General features: G+C 38.8%; 1 protein-coding gene across 6 annotated transcripts in view; it reads right to left on the bottom strand.

Moving 5' to 3' along the window:
- KCNN2 (potassium calcium-activated channel subfamily N member 2) overlaps window positions 1-24811 on the bottom strand; it is a 477186-nt gene that overhangs the window by 408271 nt on the left and 44104 nt on the right. For 2 of the 6 annotated variants that reach the window (XM_082723557.1, XM_082723555.1), the window contains exon 2: window positions 13825-13881. The exons of 3 other annotated variants lie outside the window; for them this stretch is intronic. The gene's annotated coding sequence lies outside the window, so the exon portion shown is untranslated. Of the gene's footprint in view, window positions 1-13824; window positions 13882-24811 lie in introns of those variants that run through there. One more of the 6 variants, XM_082723558.1, reaches the window with a different exon arrangement.

Genomic DNA, 24811 nt, shown 5'->3' with positions numbered 1-24811 from the left:
GAATCCCAGAATGGAATGCAGATTTTGATAAAAGATTCTGTTTTACAAAGGTGTCAAACTGAGGAGGTTAGGGAAGAAGGCAAAGATCTAAGTAGTAACTTTGGAAGTGAGTAGAGGTTGCAAGACAAAGGCAAAAGGTATTACATACCAGCACTGTCCCCTAGTCTAGTGATAGAGAGAAACAATGCTGAAACCACTATTCATACATCCTGGAATCCAAAAATTGCATAAATGTATGGCTGGTGGCGGGAGGCAGGCTTCCCACTGCTGGAGTGGGAGGTTACAGAAAAGCCAGGAACAGTCCACATGGTAGTGGATTAGAGCTGGATACATCTATAGTAACACACATTTAGCTTAATACAGGTGTAGATGGATATCTAGATCTAGACCTGTATATATGTAGGGGTTCAGAAACATATATCTTATTGCTTGATCAGCTAAGGAAACATGGAACCAATGACACCCCCAGAGCCACAATTTAACTAAATCCCAGATCTTAGTTTGCAATTATTCTCTCCAATAAAGGGAAACAGGGCTCCATGGAGCAATGGTGGACTCAAGAGGTAGAGCTAGAAACATACCAGATGAACCTTTAGTATCATACAGTGCAGAGAGTAAGGAATAAGGAATAAAGAATGCCAAAAAAATAATTAACAACAGCAACAAAGAACAGCACATGACGGAAGTATGTCAAAAGAACACAGGAGACAGCTGAAGAAGTGCCCAATGTCTTAAGGTAAAATAATATGAGCCAAAATAAATAAATAAATAAATAAATAAATAATCAACTAAGCACCTGTGCAGAAAATTCCAAATAATTTATGTAGCTACTCTGCCCTTAAGGAAGAGGAGCATGAGTTTATGCTCCTTGAAGTGCGGATTACACATGGTAACTTTCTTCTAATGAGTATGGTAAGGAATAAAGAGTAACATTCCAGTAGAGAAACCTGCCAAAGTCCCTCAAGCCAGGTTCTCAGGGCTAACATTACCATGCTGAGTCATGTTAATAATCTGTGCCTTCGGTATATAATCAGCATGGCCCTTTACCTCTCTGGTCTTTCTCCCAAAGCCTATCACTGCAGTCTACCTTATGAAGAAATGGAACCCAATATTACTAGTGCAAATGAAAACTATAGGCATATAGACTTTATGACTCTAACCAGCTAAACTTGAGGAGACTGACAACACCAAACACTGATGAGAATGAAAAAAAATACACCTCCCTACTCTACTGATGGGACTATAAAATGTATAAATGACCATGGAAAACTATGAGGTCATTTCTTCTAACTTTAAAAGCGTACCTACTTTGTGATCCATTATTTCCACTCCTGCTTACCCAACAGTAATGAACACCTATGTCCACAAAACGACATCATCAAGATTTAAGATTGCATATGACTACATGATAAGGCTGCTTTAAATTTAGACACACCAGCTGAAAACAACCCAACGGTCAATTGATAGAACTGATCAATGCTCAGGGCAGGAGCAAGATGGCAGAGTAGGAGAACACCGAGATATCTGGTTGCAGGAGTTCAGCTAGATAGTTATCAAACCATTCTGAACACCTACAAACTCAACAGGAGATTGAAGGGAAGAAGAGCAGTAAGTGTAGGAACAGAAAAGAGACGACTTTCGGGAAGATGGGACCTGCGGAGAAGGGAAGCCAACCGGATGGGAAGACAGACCGTGGCGGGTAGGGCCGACTCCCGGCAAGCAGTGGAGCAGGGAAGCACAAAATCTGAACTTTTATAAGTCTGCTCCACCGAGGGACGTCACTCCAGAGACTAAGCAGGGGCAGAGCCCTTACAGAAACAGTGTGGTCTCAGGTCCCTCAGGGGCACAGAAAGACCGGGGGTGTCTGAGTGCAGCAGAGTTCCCAGGTATCAGAGCAGGGAAACCAGCTGCAGAGACAGAGCTGAGGAGGGGGCTCTGAGCTCAGGGTTCCCATAAACCGTGATCTGAGACACAGTCACAGCACTGTTTTCAAGCAGGGACCCCACAAGTGGCAGATCCAGGAGACTCACCTTCCTCTCTGAGAGGAGCAAGGGGAGCCCAGCAGGAATTTGCTGGATTTGGAGACTCCAAACGGGGCCGCGCAACAGATATAAAAGTGCTTGGTCACAGACCGGGTGAGCTCGGAGCGCAGCCAGAGACCAGGGAGAAGGGAGGGAGTGACTGCTATTCTCCGAGGACGCATTGAGGAGCTCTGCCCTGAGCTCTTGGCTCCTCCACGTGGAGACTGGGAGGCCGCCATCTTCATTCCCATGCTCCCCAGCTCTATGGAAAGTGTTTAGGGAACAAAAGCTCCCAAAAGCGACCCTGCACAGATTACTTAGCCCGACCCCTGGCAAGGGCCCCACAGTTCTGCCTCAGACAAAGACATCTGAGAATCATAGCAACAGGCCCCTCCCCAGAAGATCAGTAAGAACACCCAGCCAAGACCAAGTTCACAGATCAATGAAAACTACGGAACATAGGAGCTACCAGAATACAGCACATAGAATTCAGGGCTTTTCCCCCATGATTCCTTAGTCTTTCCAAGTTAAATTTTTTAAATTTTATTTTTTTCTTATTCTATTTTTTAAATTTTTCCTCTTTCTTATTTTAACATTTTTTAAACTATTTTATCTTATCAATACCTTTTTTTAAAATCTTTTAGTTTTCATTGTTATAGTCATATTCTATCCCTTCATTGTATTTAACCTTACTTTTTCTATACATATAGGTTTCTCTTTATTTAAAATTTTGGGATACAGTTTCTTCTAACAGATTTAAATATACCCTAAATCTAGTGCATAGCTTTCTTCTAGTCTCATCTTCTGATCACATTCTTCCCCCCCCCTTTTTTTTCAACCAACTTCTTATCAATTCCTTTCTTAGAATCTTTTTAAATTTTCATCTTTATAATCATATTCAACCCTTCATCATGTTTACCTTTATTTTTGTATATATAAAAGTTTTTCTGTCTTTAAAATTTTAGAAGGCAGTTTCTTCTAACAGACCAAAATACACCCAAAATCAAGTGTGTGGTCCTGTTCTAATCACCAGTATATATATATTATTTTTTCCTCCTTTCGTCTCCCCCCAGTTTCGTGTCTCCTCTGATTTGGTTAGTGTATATTTTTCTGGTGTTGTTGCTACCCTTTTAGCATTTTGTTCTCTCATTCATCTATTCTTTTTTTTTTTTAAAGATTTTATTTATTTATTTGACAGAGAGAGATCACAAGTAGGCAGAGAGGCAGGCAGAGAGAGAGGAGGAAGCAGGCTCCCTGCCGAGCAGAGAGCCCGATGTGGGACTCGATCCCAGGACCTGAGATTATGACCTGAGCCGAAGGCAGCGGCTTAACCCACTGAGCCACCCAGGTGCCCCTCTCATTCATCTATTCTTATCTGGATAAAATGACAAGGTGGAAAAACCTCAAAAAAAAAAAAAAAGGACAAAAGGAATAGCATGGAGGACATGGGGAGTTAGAGAGGAGGAGGGAGTTGGGGGAATTGGAAGGGGAGGTGAACCATGAGAGACTATGGACTCTGAAAAACATCTGAGGGGGTTGAAGTTGGGGGGGGGGAGGTTGGGGTACCAGGTGGTGGGTATTATAGAGGGCACGGATTGCATGGAGCACTGGGTGTGGTGCAAAAATAATGAATACTGTTATGCTGAAAATAAATTTTTTACAAAAAGCTATTACTGAGGTGCAATAAAAAAATGGAGGCTCTTACTCCTAGGATGAATAAAACAGAAGAAAGAATCAGTGATACAGAAGACCAAATGATGGAGAATAAAGCTGAGAAAAAGAGAAACAAACAACTACTGTACCATGAGGGGAGAATTCAAGAGATAAGTGATACCATAAGACAAAACAATATTAGAACAATTGGGATCCCAGAAGAAAAAGAAAGAAAGAGAGGGTCAGAAGGTATATTGGAATAAATTACAGCAGAGAATTTACCTAATTTGGCAAAGGGATTAAGCATCAAAATCCAGGAGGCACAGACAAATCCCCCCAAAACAATAAAAATAGGTCCACACCCTGTCATCTAATAGTAAAACTTACAAGTCTCAGTGACAAAGAGAAAATTCTGAAAGCAGCTTGGGACAAGAGGTCTGTGAATACAACAGTAGAACTATTAGATTGCAAGAAGACCTATCCACCTATCCACAGAGACCTGGAAGACCAAAAAGGACTGACATGATATATGCAGAGCGCTAAATGAGAAAAATAGGCAGCCAAGAATACTATATCCAGCTTGCCTGTCATTGAAAATAGAAGGAGAAATAAAAAGCTTACAGAACAAAAACTAAAAGAATTTACAAATACCAAACCAGCCCTACAGGAAATATTGAAAGGGGGCCTTTAAGCAAAGAGAGTGCCTAAACAACAGACCAGAAAAGAACAGAGACTATATACAGTAATAGTCACCTTACAGGCTATACATTGGCACTAAATTTATATCTTTCAGTTGTTAACCTGAATGCAAATGGGCTAAATGTCCCAATCAAAAGACAGAGCGTATCCTAATGGATAAAAAAACAAAACCCACTGACGTGATGTCTGTAAGAAAGTCATTTTTAGACCCAAAGACACCTCCAGATTTAAAGTGAGGGGGTGGAAAACCATTTACCATGCTATTGGACATCAAAATAAAGATGGGGTGGCAATCCTTAGAACAGATATATTGGATTTTAAGCCAAAGACTATATTAAGAGATGAGGAAGGATACTATATCATACTTAAAGTGTCTGTCCAACAAGAAGATATAACAATTTTAAACATCTATGCCCCTAACATGGGATCATTATATAAATGATTATATAAACCAATTAATAAAAATAAAAAAGAAACACATTGACAATAATACAATAATAGTAGAGGACTTTAACATCACCCTCACTGATATGGACAGATCATCTAAGCAAAAGATTAACAAGGAAATAAAGGCTTTAAATGAAACTGGACCCAACAGACATCACATATATATTCAGGACATTCCATCCCAAAGCAACAGAATACACATTCTTCTCTACTGCACATAGAACATTCTCCAGAACAGATCACATCCTAGTCACAAATCAGGTCTCAACAGGTACCAAAAGATGGGGATCATTCCCTGCATATTTTCAGACAACAATGCTCTAAAGCTAGAACTCAACCACAAGAGGAAAGTTGGAAATAACCCACATACATGGAGGTCAAAGAGCATCCCTCTAAAGAATGAATGGGTCAACCAGGAAATTAAAGAAGAATTGAAAAAATTCATAGAAACAAATGAAAATGAAAACACAACTGTTCAAAATCTCCGGGACACAGCAAAGGCAATCCTGAAAGGAAAGTATGCAACAATACAAGCCTTTCTTAAGAAACAAGAAAGGTCTCAAATACACAACCTAACCCTACACCTAAAGGAGCTGGAGAAAGAATAGCAAAAAAAAAAAAAAAAAAAAAAAAGCCTAAACTCAGTAGGAGAAGAGAAATCATAAAGATCAGAGCAGAAATCAATAAAATAGAAACCCAAAGAACAATAGAACAAATCAACAAAACTAGGAGCTGGTTCTTTGAAAGAATTAATAAGATTGATAAACCCCAAGCCAGACTTTTCAAAAAGAAAAGAGAAAGGACCCAAATTAAAAATTGTGAAGGAAAGAGAAGAGATCACAACTAACATGAAAGAAATACAGACAATAATAAGAACATATTATAAGTAACTATACGCCAGCAAATTTGACAATCTGGAAGAAATTGATGCATTCCTAGAGACATGTAAACTACCACAACAGAACCAGGAAAAAATAGAAAACCTGAACAGACCCATAACCAATAAGAAGATTGAAGCAGTCATCAAACATCTCCCAACAAACAAAAGCCCAGGGCCAGATGGCTTCCCAGAGGAATTCTATCAAACATTTAAAAAAGCATTAATACCTATTCTCCTAAAACTGTTCCAAAAAAACAGGAATGGAAGGAAAACTTCCAAACTCATTTTATGAGACCAGCATTTTCTTGATCCCAAAACCAGACAAAGACCTCATCAAAAAAGAGAATTACAGACCAATATCCTTGATGAACACGGATGTAAAAATTCTCACCAAAACACTAGCCAACAGGATCCAACAGTACATTAAAAGGATTATTCACCACAACCAAGTGGGATTTATTCCTGGGCTACAAAGTTGGTTTGACATCTGCAAATCAACCAATCTGACATAATACATCAATAAAAGAAGAGGAGAAGGGAGTTGGGGAAATTGGAAGGGGAGGTGAACCATGAGAAACTATGGACTCTGAAAAACAATCTGAGGGGTTTGAAGTGGCAGGGGGTGGAAGGTTGGAGGAACCAGGTGGTGGGTATTGGAGAGGGCACAGATTGCATAGAACACTGGGTGTGGTGCAAAAACAATGAATACCATTATGCTGAAAATAAATAAAAGAAAAAAAAAAGAACAAGAACTATATAATACTCTCAACAGATGCTGAAAAGCATTTGATAAAGTACAGTATCCTTTCTTGATCAAAACTCTCTTCACAGTGTACATATAAAGGGTACAAACTTCAATATCATAAAAGCCATCTATGAAAAACCAAAGCAAATATCATTTTCAACGTGGAAAAACTGAAAGCTCTCTTCCTAAGGTCAGGAACATGGCAGGGCTCTCCACTATCACCACTGCTATTCAACATAGTACTAGAAGGAAGTCTTAGCCTTGGCAATCAGACAACTAAAGAAATAAAGGAAATAAAAACATCTGAATCAGCAAAGAAGTCAAACTCTTACACTTTGCAGGTGGAAAACCCAAATGACCCCTCCCAAACTGCTAGAACTCATACAGGAATTCAGTAAAGTATCAGGATATAAAATCAGTGCACAGAAATCAGTTGCATTTCTATACACCAATAGTAAAACAGAAGAAAGAGAAATTAAGTAGTTAATCCCATTTACAATTGCACCCAAAACCATAAGATACCTAGGAATAAACTAATCAAAGAAGCAAAGAATCTGTACTTAGAAAACTAAAAAGTACTCATGAAAGAAAATGAGGAGGACACAAAGAAATGGAAAAATGTTCCATGCTTACAGATTGGAAGAACAAATATTGTAAAAATGTCTATGCTACCTAAAGCAATCTACACATTTAATGCAATCCCTATCAAAATACCATCAACTTTTTTCAAAGAAATGGAACAAATAATCCTAGAATTTATATGGAACCAGAAAAGACCCCAAATAGCCAGAGGAATGTTGAAAAAAAAAACCGAGGTTGGCGGCATTAAAATTCCAGACTTCAAGCTCTATTACAAACCTGTAATCATCAAGACAGCATGGTACTGCCACGAAAACAGACACATAGATCAATGGAACAGAAATAGAGAGCCCAAAAATGGATCCTCAACTCTATGGTCAACTAATCTTCAACAAAGCAGGAAAAAATATCCAATAGGAAAAAGTCTCATCAACAAATGGTGTTGGGAAAAATTGGACAGTCACATGCAGAAGAATGAAACTGGACCATTTCCTTATACCACCCACAAAAATATCCTCAAAATGGTTGAAAGACCTCAATGTGAGACAGGAATCCATCAAAATCCTTGAGGAGAACACAGGCAGCAACCTATTCGACCTCAGCCGGAACAACTTATTCATAGAAACATCGCCAAAGGCAGGGGAAGGAAGGGCAAAAATGAACTATTGATCAAGATCAAAAGTTTTTGCACAGCAAAGGAAACAGTCAACAAAACCAAAAGACAACTGACACAATGGGAGAAGATATTCAAAAATGACATCCAAAATCTATGAAGAACTTAGCAAACTCAACACCCAAAGAACAAATAATCCAATCAAGAAATGGGCAGAAGACATGAACAGATATTTCTGCAAAGAAGACAGCCAAATGGCCAACAGACACATGAAAAAGTGCTCAACATCACTTGGCACCAGGGAAATACAAATCAAAACCACGGTGAGTTACCACCTCACACCAGTCAGGATGGCTAGAATTAACAAGTCGGGAAGTGACAGATGTTGGCGAGGATGCAGAGACTGGGAACCCTCCTACACTGTTGGTGGGAATGCAAGCTGGTACAGCCACTCTAGAAAACAGTATGGAGGTTCCTCAGAGGGTTGCAAATAGAGCTACCCTATCACCGAGTAATCGCACTACTGGGTATTTACCCTAAGGACACAAATGTAGTGATCCGAAGGGGCATGTGCACCCGAATGTTTATAGCAGCAATGTCCACAATAGCCCAACTATGGTAGGTAGACATCTACCTACATCTAGGTAGATGTCCATCAACAGATAAATGGATAAAAAAGAGGTGATACACACACACACATACACACACACACACACACACACACACACACACGAATACTATGCAGCCATCAAAAAGATGAAATCTTGCCATTTGCAATGACATGGATGGAACTAGAGGGTATTATGCTGAGTGAAATAAGTTAATCAGAGAAAGACAATTATGTGATCTCTCTGATATGAGGAATTTGAGAGGCAGGGCAGGGGAGCATGGGGGTAGTGAGGGAAAAAATGAAGTAAGATGGGATCAGGAGGGAGACAAACCATAAGAGACATTTAATCTCAAGAAACAAAATGAGGATTGCTGGGGGGTGGGATGAGAGAGATGGGGTGGCTGGGTGATGGACACTGGGGAGGGTATGTGCTATGGTGAGTGCTGTGAATTGTGTAAGCCTGGTGAATCACAGACCTGTACCCCTGAAGCAAATAATGCATTATATGTTAATTTAAAAAAAGAACTGATCAATGTTGACCTATTCACTCAATAGCGTATTACTCAAAAATCAGAAGAATAAACTGACATATACAAGGACTTGGATCAACCTGAGAACCATTATGCTGAGACCAAAAAACCAGGATCCTACTCCAAAACATACAATTTTTCTTTTTTGGTGAAGTTCAACAGAAGGAAAAACGAATCTTTGAAGGAAGTAAAAATGTGGAGATTGACTGGAAGACAGAGCACAAGGGATTTGTGTGTGTGTGTGTGTGTGTGTGTAGACTTAAAATAGCTTCAAATTTTGAATCCTGACCATCAGATCATTGATGTTCTAAAGTAAGGACCCCAAATACCATGGTTTTTAAGACTCTTATTGAAAGGTATAAAGTCAACTACTTCCGGGGCACCTGGGTGGCTCAGTTGTTAAGCATCTGCCTTCAGCTCAGGTCATGACCCTTGGGTCCTGGGATCGAGTCCCCCATCGGGCTCTTTGCTTTGCAGGAAGCCTGTGTCTCCCTCTCCTACTCTCCCTGCTTGCGTTTCCTCTCTTGCTGTGTCTCTCTGTCAAATAAATAAATAATATCATAATTTTAAAAATTCAATTATTGTCAACACAAATTTCTTAAACATGCATTGATAAAATAATGTGTCAGCCTTGGCCTTGGAAATGGATTCTCTTTCTGATTTTTTTCTATTGATTCTCAACATCTGTGTCTATACGGGTATATCAAGTGATCATTTATTTTTCTTCTACAGTGGTTTCCACTATCTGCCTGCATCTTCCAAGCTGTCTTTCTATCATATAAATTTGGTCTTACAACTATCATATGATCTCCCTGATATGAGGAAGTGGTGATGCAACATGGAGGCTTAAGTGGGTAGAAGAAGAATAAATGAAACAAGATGGGATTGGGAGGGAGACAAACCATAAGTGACTCTTAATCTCACAAAACAAACTGAGGGTTGCTGGGGGGAGGGGGTTTGGGAGAAGGGGGTGGGATTATGGACATTGGGGAGGGTATGTGATTTGGTGAGTGCTGTGAAGTGTGTAAACCTGGTGATTCACAGACCTGTACCCCTGGGGATAAAAATATATGTTTATAAAAAATAAAAAATTTAAAAAAAAAATTTGGTCTTATAAGGCTAGCTGTGTAAATGAGATGCCTTCTAAGACCCCCAGTTACAATTCTGACAAAGCTACAATTTGTTCAGGGATGTAGAGAAAGATCACCTAGGCTTTGCCAAGTGAGAAGGGGAGACACTATTACTCTCATCAATTCTACTTTTCCTTCATAGAACTGCCACTCTTTCACTTGTGAAGAAGCATCAGTGTTTAACTACATGGTTCTGAAATTAGGGGATAATAAAGTCTAGAGCAAAACAGAAAGAAATAGCCAACTTTAAAATGACAGCAAAATAATTAATCAGTAATTTAGTAATTTTTAATCAAGCCATAGTTGTTAGATCATTGAATCGAAAATATCTGTGATGGAGCGACTGGGTGGCTCAGTGGGTTAAAGCCTTTGCCTTCAGCTCAGGTCATGATCCCAGGGTCTTAGGATCGAGCCCCAAGCTCTTTGCTCTGCGGGAAGCCTGCTTCCCCCTCTCTCTCTGCCTGCTTCTCTGCCTACTTGTGATCTGTGTCTGTCAAATAAATAAATAAAATCTTACAAAAAAAAAAAAAGGAAAAAGAAAATATCTGTGATGCTTATTAAAAGTTCAAAGGCTGGCTGCCTGGGTGGCAGATGATTCCTAGAGACTGCCAATATCCTCGCCCTTTTTCCTTCACTCTCTGGAAGAAGTCTGTTGGCAACCATACTTCCAGATTTATTCCTCTTCTTGATCCTCAAAGATTCATATTATCATTATAGGGACACAGAGGTCTGCACTCTTGAAAGGAGGTGCTTCTGCTAGCTACTACCCCAATTTATTACGGCTTTTCTTTTCCTTCTGAATTTGAAGAGACATTCACTTTTTTTTACCTTTTTAATTTAAATTCAATTAGCCAAGATATAGCACATCATTCATTTTTTAAATGAAGTTCAATGATTCATTCATTCAGTGTAACACCAAGTGCTCGTCACATCCCACACCCTCCTCAATGCCCATCACCCAGTTACCCCATCCTCCCCACCCCAACAACCCTCAGTTTGTTTCTGGGAGTCAAGAAGTTTGTCTCCCTCTTTGATTTCTTCCCATTCAATTTCCCCACTCACACACTCCTACTGTCCTCTGTACTAGTCCTTGTCCTATGTATGAGTGAAACCATATGGTAATTGTTTTTCTCTGATTGATTTATTTCACTCAGCATAATCTATTCATGTCCACAAATATGGAAGATATTCAGCCTTTGTAATGGTTGAGTAATATTCCATTGTATATAGAATGGATAAAGATGTGGCTCATTCGCAAGTAATTTTTTTATTTTTTTTAATATTTTATTTATTTATTTGACAGAGATCACAAGTAGACAGAGAGGCAGGCAGAGAGAGAGAGAGAGGAGGAAGCAGGGTCCCCACTGAGCAGAGAGCACAATGCGGGGCTCAATCCCAGGACCCTGGGATCATGACCGGAGCCGAAGGCAGAGGCTTTATCCCACTGAGCCACCCAGGCGCCCCTCACAAGTAATTTTAAAATAACATGTCTAGGGCACCTGGGAGGCTCAGTTAGTTAAGCATCTGCCTCCAGCTCAGGTCATGATCTTAGGGTCAGCAGGGAGCCTGCTCAGACGGGCGTCTGCTTTTCCCTCTCCCTCTGCTCCTCTCCCCACTCATGCTCTCTCTCACTCTCTAATAAAAAAAATTTTTAATAAAATAAAATAACATGCCTACAATTTTAAATAAAATTTGCCAGATTTATTAAAATACAGAAAATTATAAAAAGAAAGCACCATGGCCCATAATCATTACGGGTCATTATCCTGTTATTCAGAGAACTCTTATTGACTTTTTCAAAAAAATAAAATAGGGATGAATGCACACGTTTTAGTTTAGAAAACTAAAACAGTACAAGAAAGTATAAAATTAAGACTCTTCCCAGCCCTTTCTCTCTCTACAAAGTTAGCTATGGTTAACAGACTCACAAAATTTCAGATTTTATATATAACCCTTTTGTTAACACAAAATGTGTAATTACTATATATCCTGTACATACATTGTATATGTATAATGTATATCCTTTTTGTTTATACAAAAATAGTCATATTATGTATAGTCTTGGTTTTTTCCCTTTTTTTAAAATTTCTTTTCAATGTTCCAGAATTCATTGTTTATGCACCACACCCAGTCCTCCATGCAATATGTGCCCTCCTTAATATCCACCACCAGGCTCACCCATTCCCCCACCCTCTCCCCTCCAGAACCCTCAGTTGTTTCTCAGAGTCCACAGTCTCTGTATATTCTTATGTAAAACATAGGACCAGTTCCCTTGTAAGGACATAGCGTTTCTGTAGGGTAGAAATAGAGAGAGTGTCAATTTTATAAGCATTACAAATTAAGAAGGAATTAATAATTAATACATATTAATAATTAAGAATCATTAATACTTTAAAATTTTAGAGAATTTCCTGTGCAACTCAATGTGAAGAAATCAAAAAATTAAGTATAATTGATTAATTTCTGGAAAAAAATTATTTGGAATTAAAGAGAACTGACCTAGAAGTTTGCCTGGACAAATTTTTTCTCTTTTTATTTTTTTTAAGATGTTAATTATTTATTTGAGGGAGAAAGAGAGAGAGAGAGAGAGAGCAGAGGGGAAGAGGGAGAGAAAGGAGCAGAGAGCCCAATGAAGGACTGGATCCCAGGACCCCAGGATTGTGACCTGAGCACAAGGTAGATGCTTAACTGACTGAACCACCCAGGTTCCCTGGATGAATTGTTCCTGATGCTCAAAGAAGAAATTATTCTCATGTCATGAACTAATTTTCATGCCATGTCATCTATGCTGTGCAAATTTCCAGGTCACAGAAAAAGAGACAAATTATGAAGCAAACATAACCCACATATTGAAAAAAAAAACAAAATACTCAGACCAAATAGATTTTATTCAATTAAGGACAAGATGTCTTAACAGGACACCCATTTTTACCACTTATCATAAAAACACCATACAGTAACATCTACAAGGCAGGAATCAGGACCTTTGAAGTTCCTTACCACTATAAACTCAGTACCAAGCACAGGTCTCTGGGACAAAATAAAATTTTAAGAAACATTTCTTAATTTAATGATGAAATCAATTAATAAGTCAATGAGATAAATCAAAAGAGAAAAGCCTTGAGCATTCGTAAATGTCCAAAGTTACCTAAAAGATTCAACACCTATCCCTGGTGAAAATTTCTTAAACTGTGAATACTAAGACTTCCCTGATATAAAAAAGAACATCTAAGCCAAGTCACCACCACAAACATCGTGCTGAATTAATTATGGGACATATTCTTCTAATTCAAAGTCAACGGTGGCCATAATTTTGAAAAAAAAAAAATTCTGGATTTAGGCCAAGAAACAAGAGTTGTTAATATGAATAAGGAAAAATTACTGCTCGCATGCTACTTAATTGTTGACCCAGAAAATCCAAGAGAATTAAGTTTAAAAGAAAAAAAAAACAACTAAAAAGGATTGGCAGGTAGGGTAAGGCATTAAATGTAGAAATTAGATGTTGGGTACATGGCTGTTCAGTGAAAAATGTTTTCAACTTGCAGTTTTGCTTGAAATTTTTCAGAGTAAAATGTTGCAAAGATGAGAATAAAATCATAATAAAATATTAGGAAGATATTTCAGCAGCATGGTCAGTTAAACAAACACAAGTTGAATAACTACACTAAGACCATGGTAACAACCTTGGAAAAACAAGAGATGAACAATCATATCTGACTGACAGAAACAATATATAGAATATACGGCATCTTCAAATGTAGAATATACCTTAGAATAACTACAGAATATAGACCATCTTAGAAAAACTAAAAAAGGATAATGAGGATGAGAATTACAGGTTCTGTTTTAAACTAACACAGACAAAGAAATTAAACATATATTTGCCAAGTAAAAGCAGCTGAGGACTGAGGACTTACTTAGACATTCATGAACATCCTTCAGGGCTAACTTGAATTCCTGAAAATGGCATAAACCTAATAAAAGCAGAAAGCAAATATGATAATCCATTAGCAACAAATTACCCTAGTATTCTGACAGCAAAAAAATTTATGTGAAATATATTTGATTTCTTAAAATAAAATTACAAGATCATCTGATTAAACAAAAGCATTATTATTTAAACATTGCTATAAATGGAAATACAATGTATCTTGAGGTTTTAAGGCTCTCTTAAGATTGACTTGTCATTTTGGCAATTCAATTTTGACTCGCAGATGACTTGTATCAACTGTGGACAGAAAAAACAGTGGAAGCAAACAGACCCAGCAAACAGGATGCTGACCAAGAAGGTGCTATGTTTTTGCTCTTAGCCTCTTTGCTTTTGCTTTTAGCTTTTGAATATGCAGGTACCTCACATCCGGAACAAACATCTTTCTGTAGTAATTCTTCAGGTTTCAGTTATTTGTCTTGGAGACAAATTTTTTTTGGAGACAATTTTGTCTTGGAGACCTCAAGACCTCTACAACCAAAACATCAGTGAAAACACACTGCAAACAACCAGCGTGGGCAGGCTCTGTGGGTGGGCAAAGATGAGCAGGGCACAGTTGCCCCAGTCAGCCACTGACAAACTCTAGTAGCATGTTTCCCGACAAGATCACTGCACTTGGGATGAATGAATCAACCGCAATTTAACCTGTTCATGAAGGAATCAGAGGAGGCAATGGAGAAGGTGACACAGGACAAGTCACCTTACCTCTTGTAGCCTCTAGCTTTTTGTAGCATTTCTTTGTCCGTGCAACAGGACCATTTTCACTCCCTGAGCGAAGTCCTCTGCCTCACCGGCCAGTGCTTTCCATCGTGCTGTGAGCAGTTCTTCCTCCCTCTCGTGCCCCTTTCTGTGCTCTCCCCAGCCTCTTCTCCATTCAGACCTCAGCAAAGATGTAACTCATTCCTCAGTTCTAAGTAGGTGCCTGTCCCAGGAGCTTGCATAGAAACCGGTCCTATTGCTTTTTTATCACTTCTATGTATCACATGGGTCTATTTTCCTCTCTAGACTGACTAGCTTTCAAGGTCTGGGGCTGTTTTGTCTTCTTCACTGTTGTCCCCAGGAACTAGGGTGATGCGACAAATGTGATTTGCGGCACAACAAACCATTAGGTCAATGGCTCCCCCTAGAGCTGAGTAGTCTACACCTGGCACCAGGTCTAGGTCAGTCCTGTCAAGTACTTAATAACTGTATCATGAATAGAATATTAAACCAAATATTCCCTGAACTCTTTCCTATGGCTAAAATCCTGTGACTATTCACAAATCTATAAAACGAACCCCATTTGGGTATAAATTATAAAACCTACCCAATTACATAAAATTTACCCATGTATTATATAATACTCAGTGCCTAATTTGAAAGGATATATGCACCCCCATGTTTCCGGCAGCATTATTTGCAATAGGCAAGACAAGGAAGCAAGTGAAATGCCCAGAGATGAATGTATAAAGAAAATGCAGTGTGTGTGTGTGTGTGTACACACATATATAAATATATATATATATATATATATATATGCACACATATATAAAAATACATATAATGGAATATTACTCAACCATAAAAAAGGAGATCTTGTCATTTGTAACAGCCTGGATGGATCTAGAGACTATAATCTAAATGCAGTAAGTCAGAAGAAAGAGAAAGACAACTACTGTATCATTTTACTTACATGTGGAATTTAAGAACAAATGAACAAAAGGAAAAAGAGGCAAATTAAAAAAAAAAAAAACATACTCTTAAACACAGAGAAAAATCTGGTGGCTCCCAAAGGGGAGGGGTTAGGGGAACGGGCGAAATAGACCATAGGGATTAAGAGTACACTCTTGTAGGGGCAGCTGGCTGGCTCAGTAGGCTGGGCATCTGCGTTCAGCTCGAGTCCTAATCCCAAAGTCCTGGGATCAAGCCCCGTGTCGGGCTCCCTGCTCAGTTGAGTCTTTTTCTCCCTCTCCCTCTGCCCCTCCCTGTGCTTGTTCTCTCTCTCTTTCTCTCTCAAATAAATAAAATCTTTTTTTAAAAAAAAAGTATACTTATTGTGATGAGCACTGGAAAATGTGTAGAACTGATGAATTATATTGTACACCTGAAACTAATATAACACACGGTTAATTACACTTCAATAAAAAAAGAAGAAGAATTCAGTTTAGAATTTACAGGTCTACTCAGTTTTATGCAATCATATGAAATAACGGTTATAACGATAGCAATAGTGAAATGTATTTACTGAAGCACTTAATAAAAGTAAATACATATGCTTATATATGTGAAAATAGTACAAATATTTTTTAAAAATCTATAAGATGGATATATTCAAAATTATATAAACACATAAAATCATGTATCACTGGGGCCTTATAGTTTCATTTTTAATTAAATGTTTAATTTGTTATTGTTGCTATTCTTTTGATGTTCACATTATCCAAATTTGGCCAGTGGGAGTCCTTTCCTGAACCTGTTGCCTTCTCCATTTTCTTACTGTCTGATAGAGCACAGCCCTTTAAGCCGAGTTTATACCTTTCCTTGACTCAGAATCTCTAATTTCTGTTAAGAAACCCTAGTCTATTCTGTTTAGAAACCAAGGCCTAGAATCTAGGTATCCCACTGAAACTTGGACACTGGGGACTCTTTACTTCTAGACCTATTAGGTGCATAGAACACACACACACACAATATACATACATCCCTACATATACAATATATTCAGACTGACACATCCAAAGCAAGAATGCCCTCTCTCCTTTTTCATCCCATATATTTATTTTCCCACCTCCACAAGTGAACACTGGCTTCCAAGAACAATATATGCATTCTTTGATTAATCCACTAATACATAAAATTTATCAAAACTATACCCATAGCACTTAAACTTACCAAATTAATCTTTCTTTGGAATTCATTTTGCTCTAGAATATATCCCACTAAGGGTGCCTGGGCAGCTCAGTCCATTAATCCTCTGCTTCAGCTCAGGTCATGAATATGGGGTCCTGGGATGGAGACCCACATGGGGCTCCCTGCTCAGTGGGGAGTCTGCTTCTCCCTCTCCCTCTGTTCCTCCCCGCGAAATGGTTCTTTCCATCTCTCTCAAGAAAAAAAAAAAAAAAAAAAAAAAAACCTTAAAAAAAAAAAAAAAGGGGCACCTGGGTGGGTCAGTGGGTTAAAGCCTCTGCCTTCAGCTCAGGTCATGATCCCAGATCCTGGAATCAAGCCCCGCATTGGGCTCTCTGTTCAGCAGAGAACCTGCTTCCTCTTTCTCTCTGCCTGCCTCTCTGCTTGCTTATAATCTCTGTCTGTCAAACAAATAAATAAGTAAATCTTTAAAAAAAGAAAAACACAGAGAGAGAAAGAAGAGAAAGAGAGAATATATCCCACTAACAGCATAAAATCAGAGGATCATACATAATAGTGTATTGAATAAATAAATTAATAAATAAATATTTTATTTATTCTTTGTGGTTACAGATTTGACGTGTATTTCAAGTCCCCAGATTTTAGGGGTTTTCTCCATTCTCGGCAACTCATTTTTCCTTTTGGAAGATGTAAAACATTAACACGGTTCAAAAGTCGAATCTACCTTAAAATTACTCTCAGAGATACCTCATTCCTGTCTTTCCTACTTTCATTCACTCTTCATAGGTAATTAACTTCATTTCAATCATGTCATATGAACTTCTAAGATTGAGATTTATAGGGATGTTTAAGTTGTTAATAAAGATAAAAAGATAGAAATATGGGGGGTGCAAGTCAAGATGGCAGAGAAGTAGCAAGCTGAGACGACATCAGGTAACAGGAGATCAGCTAGATAGCTTATCTAACCATTGTGAACACCTACAAATCCAACAGGAAATCAAAGAGAAGAAGAGGAACAATTCTAGAAACAAAATCGATCACTTTCTGAAAGGTAGAACCTGCGAAGAAGTGAATCCAAAGCGACGGGAAGATAGACCGTGGGGGAAGGGGCCGGCTCCTGGCAAGCGGCGGAGCAACGGAGCACAGAATCAGGACTTTTAAAAGTCTGCTCCAAGGAGGGACATTGCTCCAGAGGCTAAACCGGAGTGAAGCCCACGCAGAGGCAGCATAACCCCAAGTCCCGCAGGGTCACAGAAGGTCCGGGGGTGTCTGAGTGTCTCAGAGCTCGCAGGTATTAGAGCAGGGAAGCCGGCAACAGCGACAAAGCCGAGAAGTGAGCTCTCAACTCGGACTTACCTTGAACCGGTTGCAGGCTGGATGAGCTCGGAGCACAGCCGGAGGCCACAGAGACAGAAGCAATCGGCGCTTTTCTCCAAGTGCGAGTGATTGAGCGCTTTCCCTTGAGTGCAGCCAGAGGCCAGGGAGACAGGGACGGTTAGGTGCTTTTCTCTGAGGGTGCACTGAGGAGCGGGACCCGGAGCTCTCCAGGCAGGAGATTGGGAGGCCGCCATCTTCATTCCCGTCCTCCCGCGCTCAGGGAACAAAAGCTACCGAAAGCAAACCCTAGTGGATTACTTAGCCCAGCCCCTCAATACAGACATTGGTAATATAACAGATCTAGAGTTCAGAATGACGATTCTCAAGGTTCTAGCCGGGCTCAAAAAAGGCATAGAAGATATTAGAGAAACCCTCTCCAGAGAGATAAAAGCCCTTTCGGGAGAAATAAAAGAACTAAAATCTAACCAAGTTGAAATAAAAAAATCTATTAATGAGGTGCAATGAAAAATGGAAGCTCCTACTGCTAGGATAAATGAGGCAGAAGAAAAAAAAAATAGTGACATAGAAGACCAAATGACAGAGAATAAAGAAGCTGAGCAAAAGAGAGATAAACAAATACTGGACCACGAGGAGAGAATTCGAGAGATAAGTGACACCATAAGACGACACAACATTAGAATAATTGGGATTCCAGAAGAAGAAGAAAGAGAGAGGGAAGCAGAAGGTATATTGAAGAGAATTATTGTAGAGAATTTCCCTAATATGGAAAAGGAAACAAACATCAAAATCCAGGAGATGCTAAGAATGCCCCTCAAAATCAATAAAAATAAGTCCACACCTCATCACCTGATAGTAAAATTTGCAATTCTTAGTGACAAAGAAAAAATCCTGAAAGCAGCCCAGGAAAAAAAGTCTGTAACATACAAGGGTAAAAACATTAGATTGGCAGCAGACCTATCCACAGAGACCTGGCAGCACAGGAAGAACTGGCATGATATATTCAGAACACTAAACGAGAAAAACATGCAGCCAAGAATACTATATCCAGCTAGGCTATCATTGAAAATAGAAGGAGAGATAAAAAGCTTCCAGGACAAACAAAAACTGAAAGAATTTGCAAACCCCAAACCAGCTCTACAGGAAATATTAAAAGGGGTCCTCTAAGCAAAGAGAGACCCTAAAAGTAGTAGATCAGAAAGAAACAGAGACAATATACAGTAACAGTCACCTTACAAACAATACAATGGCATTGAATTCATATCTCTCAATAGTACCCTGAATGTTAATGGGCTAAATGCCCCCAATCAAAAGACACAGGGTATCAGAATGGATTAAAAAAAAAAAAATCAATATGCTGCCTATAAGGAACTCATTTTAAACCCGAAGACACCTCCAGATTTAAAGTGAGGGGGTGGAAAACAATATAACATGCTAATGGACTTCAAAAGAAAGCTGGGGTGGCAATCCTTATATCAGATCAATTAGATTTTAAGCCAAAGACCATAATAAGAGAAGAGGAAGGACACTATATCATACTCAAAGGGTCGGTCCAACAAGAAGACCTAACAATTTTAAATATCTATGCCCCTAACATGGGAGCAGCCAACTATATAAACAAAATCAAACAAATACATCGACAATAATACAATAATAGTAGGAGACTTTAACACTCCCCTCACTGAAATGGACAGATCATCCAAGCAAAAGATCAACAAGGAAATAAAGGCCTTAATGACACACTGGACCAGATGGACATCACAGATATATTCAGAACATTCAATCCCAAAGCAACAGAATACACATTCTTCTCTAGTGCACATGGAACATTCTCCAGAATAGACCACATCCTGGGTCATAAATCAGGTCTCAACTGGTATCAAAAGATTGGGATCATTCCCTGCATATTTTCAGACCACAATGCTCTGAAGTTAGAACTCAACCACAAGAGGAAATTTGGAAAGAACCTAAATACATGGAGACTAAACAGCATCTTTCTAAAAAATGAATGGGTCAACCAGGAAATTAAAGAAGAATTGAAAAAATTCATGGAAACAAATGATAATGAAAACACAATGGTTCAAAATCTGTGGGACACAACAAAGGCAGTCCTGAGAGGAAAATATATAGTAATACAAGCCTTTCTCAAGAAACAAGAAAGGTCTCAAATACACAATCTAATCCAACACCTAAAGGAGCTGGAAAAAGAACAACAAAGAAAGCCTAAACTCAGCAGGAGAAGAGAAATCACAAAGATCAGAGCAGAAATCAATGAAATAGAAACCAAAAAAACAATAGAACAAATCAACAAAACTAGGAGCTGGTTCTTTTTAAGAATTAATAAGATTGATAAACCCCTGGCCAGACTTATCAAAAAGAAAAGAGAAAGGACCCAAACAAATAAAATCATGAGTGAAAGGGGAGAGATTACAACCAACACCAAAGAAATACAAACAATTATAAGAACATACTATGAGCAACTCTACGCCAACAAATTCGACAATCTGGAAGAAACGGATACATTTCTAGAGACATATAAACTACCACAACTGAAGCAGGAAGAAATAGAAAGCCTGAACAGACCCATAACCAGTAAGGAGATTGAAACAGTCATCAAAAATCTCCCAACAAACAAAAGTCCAGGGCCAGATGGCTTCCCAGGGGAATTCTACCAAACATTTAAAGAAGAATTAATTCCTATTTCTCCTGAAACTGTTCCAAAAATAGAAATGGAAGGAAAACTTCCAAACTCATTTTATGAGGCCAGCATCACCTTGATCCCAAAACCAGACAAGGATCCCATCAAAAAAGAGAATTACAGACCAATATCCTTGATGAACACAGATGCAAAAATTCTCACCAAAATACTGGCCAATAGGATCCAACAGCACATTAAAAGGATTATTCAACACAACCAAGTGGGATTTATTCCAGGTCTGCAAGTTTGGTTCAACATCCACAAATCAATCAATGTGATACAATACATTAATAAAAGAAAGAACAAGAACCATATAATACTCTCAATAGATGCTGAAAAAGCACTTGACAAAGTGCAACATCCTTTCCTGATTAAAACTCTTCAAAGTGTAGGGATAGAGGGCACATACCTCAATATTATCAAAGTCATCTACGTCATCTATGACATAGTCATCTATGAAAAACCCACTGCAAATATCATTCTCAATGGAGAAAAACTGAAAGCTTTTCCGCTAAGGTCAGGAACACAGCAAGGATGTCCGTTATCACCACTGCTGTTCAACATAGTACTAGAGGTCCTAGCCTCAGCAATCAGACAACAAAAGAAAATTAAAGGCATCCAAATTGGCAAAGAAGAAGTCAAACTATCACTCTTTGCAGATGATATGATACTATATGTGGAAAACCCAAAAGGCTCCACTCCAAAACTGCTAGAACTTGTTCAGGAATTCAGTAAAGTGTCAGGATATAAAATCAATGCACAGAAATCAGTTGCATTTCTTTACACTAACAACAAGACAGAAGAAAGAGAAATTAAGGAGTCAATCCCATTTACAATTGCACCCAAAACCATAAGATACCTAGGAATAAACCTAACCAAAGAGGCAAAGAATCTATACTCAGAAAACTATAAAGTACTCATGAAAGAAATTGAGTAAGACATGAAGAAATGGAAAAATGTTCCATGCTCATGGATTGGAAGAACAAATATTGTGAAAATGTCTATTCTACCTAAAGCAATCTATACATTTAATGCAATCCCTATCAAAATCCCATCCATTTTTTTTCAAAGAAATAGAACAAGCAATCCTAAAATTTATATGGAACCAGAAAAGACATCAAATAGCCTAAGGGATATTGAAAAAGAAAGCCAAAGTTGGTGGCATCACAATTCCAGACTTCAAGTTCTATTACAAAGCTGTCATCATCAAGACAGCATGGTACTGGCACAAAAACAGACACACAGATCAATGGAACAGAATAGAGAGCCCAGAAATAGTCCCTTAACTCTATGGCCAACTAATCTTTGAAAAAGCAGGAAGGACTGTCCAATGGAAAAAAGACAGCCTCTTCAACAAATGGTTCTGGGAAAATTGGACAGCCACATGCAGAAAAATGAAATTGGTCTGTTTCCTCACCACACACAAAAATAGACTCAAAATGGATGAAGGACCTCAATGTGAGAGAGGAATCCATCAAAATCCTTGAGGAGAACACAGGCATCAACCTCTTTGACCTCAACCACAGCAACTTCTTTTTCGAACATCGCCAAAGACAACAGAAGCAAGGGCAAAAATGAACTATTGGGATTTCATTAAGATCAAAAGCTTTTGTACAGCAGAGGAAACAGTTAACAAAACCAAAAGACAACTGACAGAATGGGAGAAGATATTTGAAAACGACATATCAGATAAAGGGCTAGTATCCAAAAATCTATAAAAAGCTTAGCAAACTCAACACCCAAAGAACAAATAATCCAATCAAGAAGTGGGCAGAGGACATGAACAGACATTTCTGCAAAGAAGACATCCAGATGGCCAACAGACACATGAAAAAATGCTCAACATCACTTGGCATCAAGGAAATACAAATGAAAGCCACAATGAGATACCACCTCACACCAGTCAGAATGGCTAAAATTAACAAGTCAAGAAATGACAGATGCTGGCGAGGATGCGGAGAGAGGGGAACCCTCCTACACGGTTGGTGGGAATGCAAGCTGGTGCAACCACTCTGGAAAACAGTGTGGAAGTTCTTCAAAAAACTGAAAATAGAGGTATCCTATGACCCAGCGATTGCACTACTGGGTATATATCCTAAAGATACAAATGTGGTGCTCCGAAGGGGCACGGGCACCCGAATGTTTATAGCAGCAATGTCCACAATAGCCAAACTATGGAAAGAACCTAGATGTCCATCAACAGATGAATGGATAAAGAAGATGTGGTATATATATATATATATATACAATGGACTACTATGCAGCCATCAAAAGAAATGAAATCTTGCCATTTGCGATGACGTGGATGGAACTAGAGGGTATTATGCTTAGCAAAACAAGTCAATCGGAGAAAGACAACTCTCATATGATCTCCCTGATATGAGGAAGCGGAGATGCAATGTGAGAGGTTGGGGGGTAGGAAAAGAAAAAATGAAACAAGATAGGATTGGGAGGGAGACAAACCATAAAAGACTCAATCTCAACAAACAGACTGAGGGTTGCTGGGGGGAGGGGGGACAGGAGAGGGTGGTGGGGATATGGACATTGGGGAGGGTATGTGCTATGATGAGTGCTGTGAAATGTGTAAACCTGGCGATTCACAGACCTGTACCCCTGGGGATAAAAATATGTTATATATTTATTTAAATAAATAAATAAAGATAGAAATTTGGGAGTGCATAGGACATCTCTTGGTCCTACGGCATAAATATCAAAGGAGCACACTTTAAGCTGTACTTTCCAGTTTAAGGCACATATATTTTCAATGACTTTATTGAATATTATTTTAATGTGTTATAAGTCAAATTATTTCTTTAAAAGGTTATTTAAGAGCAAGCTTTTTTGTGTGATGACCTCTCTACCACCAATAATGGAACTCAATTAAGGAAAATATTATGTTCAGTCATCCTATAAACCATCTTTTTGACCAGGTAGCTCTTGAGAAGCAGGGGCTATTATGTTGAAAGAAAAGCAATCTGGGGGGGAAAAGGTGTTTATTCCAAAACAAAACAAAACAAAACAAAACAAAAAACTTACATAGCCCTACTGCCAATGAGCTCTAAACAAGAATTCAGGAGACTCCCCCTGCTGTCTTGACTCTGAACAAAGTAGTTCTTGGGACTTGGGCAAGACATTCCCCCCACCATGCCTCAGTTTCCTTATCTGCAAAATGGACATGAGCTGGGAAAGGGGAGTACCATAACCTTTCTCAGTCTGTCTCCCATAACCCACAACCAGTAATTATTTTTTAGAGATTCTCAATCTTCATTGTTGAAATGATTCACCCTGGGCTGCTTGTTATTTGTCAATTATGAGCCCTTATTATAAGCTTGGGCGGGGGCTCAGAAATGTCCATTTTACACAAGTGTCCCTGGTGAGAGAATTGCAGAAGGGGGACACCTGGGTGGCTCCGCTGGTTAAACATCTGTGTTTGGCTCAGGTCGTGATCCTAGGGTCCTGGGATCGAGACCCACATCAGGCTCTCCGCTCAGCAGAGAGCCTACTTCTCCCTCTCCCTCTGTCTACTGCTCTGTCTACTTGTGTGCACTCTCTCTCTCTCTCTAAAAATAAATAAAATCTTTATTAAAAAAAAACTTCAGGGGGATCTTGCACCACACTTTGAGAAGCCTTGATCTCTATACTCCTCTATACTCATGTATGTGACCAGCCCCAAGCTGAACAGACCTTAATTTTGAAGAAAGAACTTGGTTGCCAACATGGTGTCATTCCAACAGTTCTGAGCATGTTTCTTTGCCTAAAGAAAATACTTCTCACATCGAATTTGATTAACTATTATTTTCAGAATAAATCAACCTTTTGGAGGAAAGCCTAACCTACAGCAAAACTTCTTCGAGTCATTTGTATTTTAATATAAATAAATTGACTGAGTTAGGCAATCTTCTGGTGCAAACAGTATTACTGAATTAATCCAAAGGCCTATTTATAGGACCCTGAGAACTGATGTGCTTTGTTCACAGTCTGACAATGAGGGTCACGTCAGGTTCAAGACTGGAATCAAATGTCTTTGCTCCAAGAC

This window comes from Mustela nivalis, assembly GCF_964662115.1.
Source record: "Mustela nivalis genome assembly, chromosome: 3".
NCBI classification, from domain to species: domain Eukaryota; kingdom Metazoa; phylum Chordata; class Mammalia; order Carnivora; family Mustelidae; genus Mustela; species Mustela nivalis.
This window is presented reverse-complemented; position numbering and strand designations above follow the sequence as displayed.